A 13,008-nucleotide genomic window follows, 5' to 3' on the forward strand; every position below is an offset into this window, starting at 1 on the left:
GGTATCTCCCACTGCACACCTCTATTCCCCTCGTTACTGCAGCAGCATAGTAATGCCCTGAGCCATCCTCCATCACCTCCTTCTATAAAGACATTATCTACCTGCAATTACATTACTAATTCAATAGAAAGCAGGTGGTAGCTTTGAAGTTAATGAGAATGGAACACAAGCAATATTTTGTTTTCAGATTAAGGATTCCCCAGAGAAACGACAACTTTGTCAAATCACTTGCAAAACCAGGCTCTGACACCCTGCAGCAGCAGTCCAAAACCTGAGCATGGTTATAATACCTCGTTGGGATTATTCCCACGGAGCACAGGTTCAAACAGCAATCAAATAATCTAAAGCTATATACAAAGGGAGACTTCATACATCAGACAAAAATGAGATTCCAGAAAATAGCATTTATTTTAAAAGTTTTAGAAGAGGAAAATGAGGAATGAACCTTAGTCCTACAGCAGCTATTTATACTCCTGTGTTTTTCTCACTAATAATTGTTTTGCTGTGCTTTTTTGAAAAGTTATCTTCTCAGGGTTATTTCTTTCTTGCTGGCCTTAGAAAGTTCACTGTTGTGTCTCTTGGGTAACATGGTAAGGTATTGAGCCTTCATCAGAAATTGTTTCAAATATGATTTCAAATTACACTCAATAACAGAGATACCAAAACCAGTTTTAAGGGACAGAAGTTCCACTGCATCTTTTCACTGTGGGACCAAATATGTTATTGCACTAAGTACAAAACTCCTTATATTTGCATGACCCAAGAAACTCCAGGGTGAATACATGGCCCCTTTTATTTCTATTGACTTCAGAGCAATCATACCACAGTTTTATCAGAATATGCCCTGAAAACTCAGAATTTTGGTTTTAGAGTGTTTTAAAGGAGCAAACCCTTCTATAAAGAAAAAAAATCCACTACTGAAATGTTTATAAAAATCAGATACAGCAAGAGAAATGAACCTTAATTTAATAGACAGGATAACTATTAGATAAAAAAGCTTTATCTACATACACACACTAAATTAATCCTGGAGTCTCTAACTGCAGTTATTTCAAAATTATTTATTTTTTTTCTGTAGCTTTTGTTGCTTTGCTTATCCTGTGGGCAGTTTGTTATTTTGGGTAGGGGGAAGAAAAAGAGAGAAGGTCTGTTCTGAGAAGTGCTTTGATTGCAATGAAGCACTAACAATTAATGGCATAATGAGCTTATTGCAAGTCACCTAGTGTACCAACACCATTACAACAAACATTTAGCTCAAGAAATAGAAATACCTAAGACATTTCCAAACAGGAACCACAGATGGGTGGAAAGTGGCTGTTCAAACCACAAAGACGTTGTATTAAAGAAAAATCTGACTTTTGTCGACGGCGTTAAGGCAGCTTTGATAAACTGCAGGTGCCAAAGGCCTCAGTTTTACAGCCCCCGTGAGAAATGGCTTCTCAGTAAGCATAAGATATGCTTCCTTCACCCTAAAATAACCTAGAGCAAAAACTAGGTGTCTGTTGAGTTGCCACAGCATTCTGTGGAGCTTCCCCAGGACTTCAACAACACGCTCCTTCCTCGTGCCGGGCCAAGCCGGTCTTGGCTAAAAGCAATTCCAATTTGTCAACACAGATGGATCCTGCCCGCAGGTTTGTGTTTTAAATTGAAATCCACACACAAAGAGAGATTTTATACTAATACGTTTTCAAAGATTGGGCAAGCCAAAGTAATTAACGTGGATGAAACAGAATTTTGCATTCAGAGGCTGAAGTGCTTACTAGCTGCAGGGAAAATCCCATCCATTATTCCTAATGCTGCATTAGGACCAATAGCATAGAGTGTTTCACACAATATATGAAGCTAAGGGCTATTATTTGGGTATGAAGTCTCAACTTCTGATGTCCCAAGAAAGTTTGAGAATGCACTCTAATTTTGGTATGCTTTAAGATATGGCATAATTGTTACTCTCCAGTTAAACATAACCAGTGCTTTGTTCTCAGTGCAAAAAAAGACCACATTTTCAGAACAGCCAGTTCTGATGTGCTGTCAGCTGACAAGATCAAACGTGATATTAAGTATCCTCTTTACACACTGAGGAAAGAGGAATAGCATAACATTCAAATTCCAGGGCTTCAGACACTGAGATAGGGCAGAAGTGGCTCAGTGAAAGGCTGTGACAGAGAACAGATATTCAGGTGTCAGTAGAAACAGCAATCTCCAAGAAGCCCCATTCCCTTTCCCAAGGTCTGCATGCATTTAGGTTTTGCAGAAGATTCCAGCATTTCCCCTAGATTAGATGCAGAAATTGTGTTCCACACATGAACACTCCTCAAAGCCCTCCTGGCTGCTTCCTGCTCCTGATCCTGTCTTAAGAAAAAACAATTAGTGTCTTCAGGACAACTCCTTTATTTGCATCTTGGTGACAGCTGAGAAACATAACATCCACTTCTCCAAGGCTCTTGCCTTGTATCTATTCACATACTCAAAACAATATAAGACAACTCTAACATACAAAACCAGTAAAGTTGCTCTTTCCGATGAATACGTTTCCAGAACAAACCAGTGCAACCTGAGTTACATTCAGTTAATCTGCAGTCTACATGCTTGCCCATACCATTTCTTCATAATTATTAATCATCAAGGCAATCAGGCTCCTGAAGATGGCAATGGAGCACAGGCCTACTTAGTCTCATAACCCAGCACTTGAGTTATTTGATGCTTTTTGCTTCCTTGTCTCAGCTTGCCATGGAACAGCCCTGCAATGTCCCATTGTGCTGATAATGGGTGCACAGTCCCACAAGAAAGTTTCTGGATTTTTCTCCTTCCTCTTTTGTTTTCAGTCTCTTTCTCTTGCTGTTCATTTATTCCATGACTCATGTGATCTTCAGATTTAAGCACTTATAGAGAGTAAAAGGCCTTTATCCTATGCTTTGCCACATTAAACACACACACACCAGCAGCCAACACCACAAAAAAGTCTGATGCTCTCTAAATTTTCAATCTAGTCACACTTAAGCAGCAAAACTACAACATCTTATGAAATCTAGCAGCACACTCTCTCCCTTTTACACAGTAAAATGTCACTGATTTCTGAGACAGTACTCCGTGCTTCAGATTTTGAAGCTCAAGACCCAAAATAACTTTGCTCCAGAAACTTAGTGAAAAAAATTCTTTCTGTTCTACCAGTGAAAACAGACTCTCAGAAGATCCAGAAAGCTTCACTATGTTAAGCCTTTTAGAAGAAGAGATTTAGCTGTGTTACCTCCTTGTCCAAATGACCTCAGTCAGATCTTGATGCTGTTCTCTAGAGAGTGGGTACAGCTTTATGATGCATCTTGGCTCATCACAAAACTCTGTTGCGCCATTATGATATAAGATTGCTCTGCTATTCACAAAATGGAAAAGGCGAGTCAAAACAGGAAAAGAATACAGGTAACACCTTGAGGAAGCTAAGAATCGATATTTTCATTTTCAGCCTGCCACTTTTTTTAATTGCTGTGGCCTGGTGAGTGAACCTCAGTGGCATTTGACATGCAGGCATAACCTTTCTTCCCCTCTTATTCATCTGGAGCAATATCTGGAGAATGCTATCCTAGTTTAAAAACAGGAAATAAGTGTAGGCTGGTCAAAAAGAGCATCTAATGATGAGAAGAGAAGCAACCACCTGTATGATACATGCTCAGGACCTTTTAATTGTTCACACCACTATTCCACTGCCTCAAAATAAGACTCTGCTGTCCAAGTACCATTTGAGAAGGTGTAGTTCTATTCTGGCACTCATTTACGCTGATGTTTTTATCCAGAACTCCAAGAATCAATGAAGGGTCACTTCAAAGAACTGCAAGCAAATAAAAGAAGTTAGAATAATTGAGTATTAACTGTTTTTCATGAAACAGGAGGAAACAGAGTCCTGACAAAAATTCAGCACAGCCCTTTCAGAGACTTTGAAAAACAGGCTACAATCAGTATCAGTCTTGGGTGAGCAGCCATTCTCAGGTGCATGAACAGGCTTTAACCCAATTCCCAGCTCAAATTATAAAATCCTTCCACCACCTCAGTGAGACGGCTCAACTTAGATCTCAAAAAATCCCTTGTTGCTGTACTTCAGCTGACATTTCAAATATTACAATGCCAGTGTCCAATGGCTGGAGTAATGGTTTCAGCAATTTTATCTGTAAGAAAGTGACATCATCTTTTAGACAACTGGTTCTTCATTTCATCCCTTTTCATAACACACCCTTTTAGAGCATATTGCAAAGATATGACAAGAGTTTAAGGCTGTAAGTTGAAAGCAGCTGGGTGATCATCACGTGAAGGGTCTTGAAAGTAATGCAGTTGAAGTCCAACACCATCCAAATAACATCAGATATCCCAGGGAAGTTTATTTTATGACTTGTTCCACAGGCAGAAGGCATTAAACAATACCTTTTACAATTACATCACTCACAAATTTAGCTTACATCCACACTTCTAATTAATCAGAAATACTTAAATTTTTTTTTCTTTTTATAAAATTGCCACTGTGCAAAGAAGAGATACCACTCTGGCATTCTTGCATCCACTTGAACAAACATTCAAAGGTACATCGTTATAATTTCAAGCATGTTTTGAAGATTTCTCACTTTCCAAACTTGTTCCTTACCAGTTAATCAGTAACACCAGAGTCCCAAGAACACGACAAAACAAGGGTTAGCAAAAAAATAAAAATCTCACAATAATATTATCCATTAGTAACTCCAGCTTAAAAACAATGCATTGTAAGACCTAATGTTTATTACTTTTTCCATTTGAAAATGACTAGAAGTAACCAAATTCTATGTTATTTCCTGCCTCTTCAGCCAACAACGAGCCCTGAACTTTGCTGATCACACAAGACTGGTATCCACACATCATACATGTGAACTGTGAGCAGTGTCATTAATTATCACTGCTGCTGGCAGAGACAGGTTAGTGCTCTGGGACTCTGAGATACCTTGATGAGCTTTGAAATGAAAACCAAGAGCATAGGAAGCATGTAGGGAATGCAAGATGCTGAATAAAACAGTCCGCTGCAAAGTTAACACTTATTTGCTCTGTTTAATGGATTTAAAAAGAAACAGGAGTTCATTTATATAAAAAAAATCAGGAATTCCTAAAGATTGGCCAGACTTGGTAAGTTTAGTTTATTTTTTTTCCATTGGTGTTGCACTAGTGCTTAGTGTGTGTCAGAAGGATAAACCTGTGGCCTAACCCAGCTCAGCATCAGATTTTAGAAAACCTCTCCATAAACATAAAAAGTGTTTTGGAATTGATCTGGATGAGAAATAAGTAAAAATCAATATAATTTAAGGTAATATAAAAGCAAATGGAGTGAATCCGATCAATGAGCTGACAGTCTTCAAAAAGACACAAGTGGTTTGTAGGAACATGTGGTTACAGAAAAGTTGAACAGCAATTATCTTCCTTTGTGCACGAAACAACTTCCCTGTCTGCCCAAGTCCAATACCCTGACTAGGTTTCTTTAAATTTTCTGCACAAGGAGGGTTTAAAGTTTAGCACCAAGCATATTTATTTGTAGATATTTGATGTTACACGGTATTTTGATTTAGAGTGATGCAGCAACATATTGAAATCACAACACAGGCACAGTATAGCAATTACAACATACAGTTCAATGACAATATAAATCAGTTCCCCTTACCAGTCTTTGTATGCTCATCATCATGACACTGGACTTCTTTTCTTTGTTAGTTACTTAGTTTTTATACACTACTATTGATCTGCCTCCGTGCAGGTCTGGATGGCTCTTTCAATCAATTAGGGCAAAAACATTTGCACAATCAATTGAACCGCTCTCAAATGATACAGCTGGTTAATTTAAAAGGCCACCCTCTGGTCCCCTTTCTTTTGAGGTAAGTTCAGGGTGGGTTGGGTTGTTTTGTTTGGTTGGCTGGGTTTGGGGTTTTTTTGTGTTTTGGTTGATTGATTGGTTTGACGTTTTGTTCATTTGGGGTTTTTTGCTCCCTGAGCACATCACACTTGTACCTCTCCTCTGAGCCTTCTAGCACTGCAGGGGATAATTGACTGCTCACTGTGCTGCCTGGATCCCCTAACCTTGCTTACTCTCACCTTCTCCTTCCTCTGCCCCATCATCCCCTGCTCTTCCTTCACCTCCTCCTTTCTCACCCACCTGTCCACCTTGAATTGCACTCTCAACATCCTACAGAGCAGAAGAGCACAGCTCCACGTGGTCTGTGCAGCCCTCAGCCAGGTGTGTGTATTATCACACCATAACCTACTTCTGCTCACTTTGGAAAGTGCTACTTATTTAAATACCCCTCTAATGTGTTTATATTTCGCAGTGTATAATCAGGATAAACATTGCCATCTCCTGTGGCAGACAGAAAGTGCAGTTCTTAAGTTCCAGTTTTGTAAGAGGCTCTTCTTTTGGGTTTATCTGAAAGAGCCAGTGAGAAAGATGTGGATTCGAGTTCAGCTGAAATTACACGAGAGAACTTAGTGACAAATTGGACATTTGGTGACAAGTATTCTGTGATTTGATCTAAATTGTGCTGAATAAGTAACTTGGGAAGACATGGGCTGTAAGAAAGAACTGAGGTTGAGACCTTCTCCCATTTCTGCTGTGTTTCCAGAGCAGGCAGTCTGGGGGCTTCAAAGTCTCTGTGACTGCATTTGTCCTAAATTCTTAATGAGTCAAAAATGCTGTATCCACCACTGAGTAATTGTGAGCTGTTCTACAGCTGTCTACTCAGATAAATCACATGTCCTCGACACACCTCCAAGACAAAGCTTGTGTTAAGTCATCTGAAACCAATGGTACTTACTGGCAGTCAACAGGGGCAGCCAGGAACTCCACAGAAATTGCAATTTTCCACAAAATGGTCATTCTTACTTAGTATCCCTTTGAGCTGATTACAGTGTGTGTGGATAAATATAGCACCAAAGCAGTGGAAATTCAGTGTAGCCTAATGATGCAGAATAAGACAGAGACAATAAAACAAGAGTGGGGATGCAGTGTCTGCAATGCACATGAGGTACTAGGAAGCTGAATGCAAAGTAAGATCAAATAATACCATATCTAAAGCGTTTTAATTTGAATTCAGCAAACTGGACTTCCCTGGCTTTTCAGCGAGAAGAAAACCATTTGTGTTTCTACTTAGTCAAGGTCAAAATTTTAATTCAAATTTGAGAATGAAAGGACTTGAAATACTGAAACTTTCAGCCAAAACAAAGCCCAGGGCTTTTAATTCACTATACTTTAAACGACAAGACACACTGTACAAAAGACTTTAATAAATAAGCTGCTGCAGAACAGATCCAGTGCTTATAAAGCATTGTGAATGCTGCTCTTTTTTTTTTTTGGCCCCCTGGGTTGAGATACAAAACAGCTCCAAAATATGTGCCCTGTGGAAACAAAACCAGCATGTAACAGGGTCACAAAGCAGAAGAAGAATCTGAAGAGGGTTTATGACTTTGATTATAGCAAATTAAACAGGCACATCGAGCAATTCTCTAAAGACTGTTGGTACAGCCTTCAGGCAAGATCTGACAACTACTGGCCAGGAGTAGGTGGAAGCAAGCTGGGAAGAGATACACATACAGATTCAAGACAGTCCAAGAATGCTACAGCCCACAATATTTTATTATTTATTCATTTAACGAAACTACTAATTTCCTCGTGCACCTGTAGGAGCTCTATTATTCATTAATTCACTGGAGGTATCACCAGTTGGCACAGCAATGAGACCCCATGGGCTTTGAGCTGAAAATCTGAGCACCTGGGAAAGCTTCAGCTTATTTCCATTTCCAACAGCAGATGAAGTTGTTTTGCATCTCATTTCAAGATCATGATTTCAAAGCCAAACCCCAGGAAACAACCACCAATTTTGTGACCTAGCTCTATTATAAATCATGACATCAACAGCAACTGTGAACGTAATAACACGTTCTAATACAAAATATTCCCTCACACCGGATGGGAATACCACAGTAAGAAGGGGGCAGTCCCATTCTGTGGCACTGAAAGCACTGCGGGCATCTTTTCTAATTTCGCTTTTCTTTTTGGAGGTTTTCTGTAGGAGCACAAACTAATGTTATTTCCCACACACCAATGTCACCGAGATGCAAATAGACCATTGGAAAGATAGTTACACACACAGATGATTTCTCAGGCTTTTGTGTTCTTCATGGGAAGTGCCTTCACAATCATTTTCTTGGCACAAATAGTCATGTAATAATAGACATGAGCAAACCTCTTTTCAGTTCAACAAACCTCCACACAAGCCAGTTTTTTCCCATTTTAGAAAGATCCTCCAGATTTTAATATTATGTGCCAGAGTAACATGACAACTACCTACTCTAAACTGACACATAATTTGACTCTTGGCTTTGACTGAACTTTCCCAAAGAAGAGAATTTTCCCCTGTTGAGCTGTTCACCTGAGAGGAAGTGGAAGGGGTGGGAGGCAGGAAGAAGGCAGTGGAAGTCTGAGAAAACAACCTAGTTATAGAAAAGTCTTAGAATACTGCAATCAGTGGACTGAAATCTATGTGCATTTGTTATGGGGATGAGAAAACTTATGTACACTGTTCACTTAATTTAAACTGAGACTGGCAGTGATTAAAATAGAACTTTTTCTCCTTGTTAACCAGACAGTTCTATTTCTTAAATTTGTATAGCTAGAATAATTCCACTTGGATAAATTACAATCACAATAAAAAAATAAAAAAAATCCACTATAGCTGCCAGAAGTTAGGTCTCGTCTTGTTTTGATTAGGTCACAGTTGGTAGGTAACAAGTCACATAGTCAGGTGTCTTGGTTTCTTGAAAGATTAAATTAAACCCTGGATTACTTTTTCCTAAATAAAGACACCAGCGAGAAAAACAATCCCAATGTTTTAGAAAGCCCTGTGATCTTTGAGTCAGTGTCATGTGGTATTACACTCCAGGCTTTACAACAGACTGCTATGAATTAGTAGTTTAAAGAAATATGTGTAATTAAGCAGTAAATTATTCATACAGCCATGAACAGCTGCTCTGTAGGATTCAAGACATGATCCATGATATTTATAGAACTATTATGCCTCGTCCTGTTTAAACAACTGGTAAACATTGCAAGTTAAATGACTATTAGAAAGCCAAAAAAAAGAAAAAAAGACTGCATGTAGGAACCCCAGCCTAAGCCTCTCTCAAAATAGGAAGGCCTCATTCACCTATGTTCTTGGAAATATTACCAAGAGTTTGCTCTTTTAGGTTTGGATAAACAGCTATAACAATATTGCTAAATTAGAATGTTTTTTAACGTTTAATCCAGAACGGAGACAGATGATACAGCAGGAGTAATTCACCTCGTAAGTAGCATTAAAATCAGGACACAAAAAAGCATTTGATGAATGAAATTTGCAATAATGTTAGCAGCTGTGTTTTGCCTTCATTCTATGAAGACGACTTTCTCAGAGACTAATCTAATAAAACACAACACATGATATCTGTTTATCTTCCAATTTGAAGACAGTAAAGCTCCTAAGGTATCACTGTCTTAACTCAAATTTTCTTTGTTTTGAATAAGTGTTCATAGATAAAATATGGCTTTGTGTGTTTAGAAATATTTTCTAAAGTATTCACTTTGTAATATTGGCTGAGCTAATTTCTAGATTTTGCCTCTTACATTAGCTGCAGAATGCCTTAATATTACAAAAATATCATCTGATTATGGACATCATCCATAATGATGATATGACAGATAATTGACTTTTACATAGGACTAAAGCAATTTTTTAAAAATTAAATATTCCAAAGATATTTCTAGAAAAGGCTGTTATTTCCTTTTCTTAATTTCACTTTTACTTTTTAAATCACAAGAAAATGTGAATTGTGAGAAATTATTCAAACCAAGGTTTCAGTTCACTGTTCCCACCCAACCTACTCCTTGTCTGCTCTTGTGGCTTTTGCCACTAGATATGGAAGAGGAGAATCCTCCTACTTAACAGGATTTCAAGCAGTATTGGTGTTATCCATCTAAACTGCAAAATCCAGCTGCAGACATAGGAACCAGAGCAACACACATTTGTCACACTGATCAAAAATAAAACTGTCAGATCACTAGTTTTCTTATTCCATTTATAGTTCCTTCTCTTCCTTCCCCTGTGTTTTGTGATTGAGGAGCAGAAAATATGGGATTTGGGCCCAAAGTTTTGCTTCTTGTGTCGGACAGAGACCAGTGACTGAAGAGTTACAAAAAACAAAGCAGCTTGTTGTAGAGGAACCAATTCAGAAGCTGTAAAACACATCCAGGTAACCTGAATCCCTCCTGTAATCTGTGCCTCTCCTCTTCAGAGGCACAGCCCTCTAAGAAATATGGGCATGTCAGTGGCTCAGCTGGACTCAAGATAGATAAGGCAATCCAAAACTGAAACAGAGAAGGGGAGAATGAGGCTGAATTTTAATTCCATCTTATTCCTTGTTTGCTTTTACTTATACAGTCCACCCCAAAATGCTAATAAAGGAGGAAGACTTAATCTCATGATTTGGATCAACATTAGAACTCCCAAAAGCTTGGCAACTAAGTGTCTACCATGATCTGTCTATGAAGTTTTGTTCTTTCCTCAAATTTAGGGAGCTGAACTGAACTGAAGCAGTTCTAGCCACTAATCACCTCACAAAATTTCTTTCATCAAGTCTAGTTTGCAGCCACTGCACAAGCATTCTCCATCTGTCTCCACGTTTGGGGAGGGGAAGGTCAGCACTTGGCTTTCTACAGGAGACTCTTGGTGAGAACAGAGATCAAACTAGTATCTCGTTCCACACATCTGCACACATCTGCAAGAATGTTTATGAGCTTGAAAACCAAAGTAAAAAGCAGTCTGTTGGTTGTGATATAGATCAAACCAGCCAGAAGTTATCTGGTTATTTCTAATGCATTTACAAATGTAGGTTTTGAGTCCTACCGATCAACTAAGAACTCTCTTGCATAGTAGAAAGCAAGCAGCCAGAGTTCCTGTGGGAATAAGATAGCAGATAAGAGAAAAAGTGAAATGCTAATTGCTTCAATAACCTCCAAATGCTTCCCCTTCTATCTCATTAGAGATGCATCTAACACATGGGCTGGCTTGAATGCTTCCTAATTATGAATCAAAAGATAAAACATAAAAGAAACGAAGATTATGGAAGCCATAATACTGTTGTCTTGGGATAACTACTCAAATGAATCCACCATCTGTGCCAAATCTCCTGGCCTTTTCCCCTTACTATATAAAGCTTTATTTAGCTTCTGTAAGGCTCAGAATGTTGAGTAACAACATAGCCAGATATTTAGCTGCTCTGTCTGGACTCAAGAAAGTGAAAACCTCTAAAAATTATTCATACTGGCATTATTTTTCTCCTCCAGATTTTTTTCTTGCCCAAGTTCTATAAAATTATATTTCTGAGATAATGTAATAGTAAAGGCATCACTGAGGGGTAAAAGAAGGAGGGGCAGAAGAGTTCTAGCATTTTGTAGCAAGACTAGGCAGTTCAAATCTGGCCATATCTCCAGCTTTCTCAAGCACAAAGACTGACTCCTTGAACAAGGTTTTATTCACATGCTTCTACTTCACTGTAACATTTTAACTGGATCTGCTCCGATATGTTCAAGGTAGAATCTTTTCATTCAAAAACCACCAGCCTGGGAAGGTATGAATTTTCATGGACACTTCAGTGAAATTTTTAAGAACCTCTAGCATTAAAAATCAAAAGTCAGGTCTAACTTCAGGATAGACACGGGCAAGGAGTGCAAAGTTCTCCTCGGCTGTAGAAGACTCAGTAGCTGATTTCTCACTTTGCCATGTTTAGACACAACAATAGTCTCCAGAGAGTTCATGCCTTTAAATGAAAAAACTAATAAAAATACACTATAAACATAAAAAGAAAAAAAAAAGGAAAAAAAAGAAAAAAAAGAAAAAAAGGCAAATCACAGAACTATCCACCTGATGCAAAACAGGGTTGCTTTCATGTTCTAATCATAATCATGGAAGCAATTTCCATATAAAAATGAGAAGCTATTTGCCGGCTGCATAAAGATGCAAAAATATGTCCTGACTTTCATTTATTTACTTGCATGCAAGAAAAGGTTAGGCCAGCTGTGTGAGAAATTTGCCCTTGGCACCTTTCATTCCTGTGTCATCTTTAACCCCTAACTCCCACTGCATGTTAATGCACACAGTGCCACCACGAAGGAATCCTGCCAATCCTGACACCAGTGCTGCAGTGAGAGTAGGATCAATTCGCTCAGTGCCACTTGCAACTGTGGGAATAGAAGCCCCAGGTGAGTCAGAAGCCAACACAAGCATTATCTGTAAGGCAGTATCTGGTCACATAGGGTGGCTGAAACCTTTGTCTGAACTCACAGACCAGGGAAGTGGTCACAGCACCAAGCCTGCTTGGGTTCAAGAAGATTTGGACAGTGCTCTCAGGCACCAGGTGTGACTCTTGGGGTGTCCCATATGGGGCAAGAAGTTGGACTTTTAACGATCCTTGTGTGCTTCCCTTCCAACTGAGAATATTCTATGGTTATATGATTCTAAGTGTACTATGGCCCCAGGCTTCTCCCAGCATCTGCCTGGCCATGAAAGCCAGCCTGCCCTGAAACTTGTGCTTAACAAGGGAAAGTCCTGCAGCAGTGCAGGAGAGAAAGAGGCAAGAGAGACACAGCACACCTGCTGTCCCAGGGCTGCAGAACAGCACACTAAAACAGGCAATTACATAACACACCTGCAGGCAAACATTAGCCAAGGAAAAGGCTTCTTTCCCTGCTCTATGAGGTCCTTAGCCCACCAGCAAGGACCTCGAACAGCACAGCAATAGACTGGCCCATCCCTAAAGCCACTCTCACCACTTGTGCAAATTGGAGCTATGAATGAATGAAAAGAGTACTAGAGGGGATTAATTTAAAAACCAAAATAATACCTGAAATAAGGAAACAGATATTCCCTCAGCTCTGCTCAAAAGAGAGATAAAGACACTGCAAAGGCCTTTTTCTCTGCAGACTCT

This window comes from Manacus vitellinus, unplaced genomic scaffold (assembly GCF_001715985.3).
Source record: "Manacus vitellinus isolate BGI_N305 unplaced genomic scaffold, ASM171598v3 scaffold_35_pilon, whole genome shotgun sequence".
Classification (NCBI taxonomy): Eukaryota; Metazoa; Chordata; class Aves; order Passeriformes; family Pipridae; genus Manacus; species Manacus vitellinus.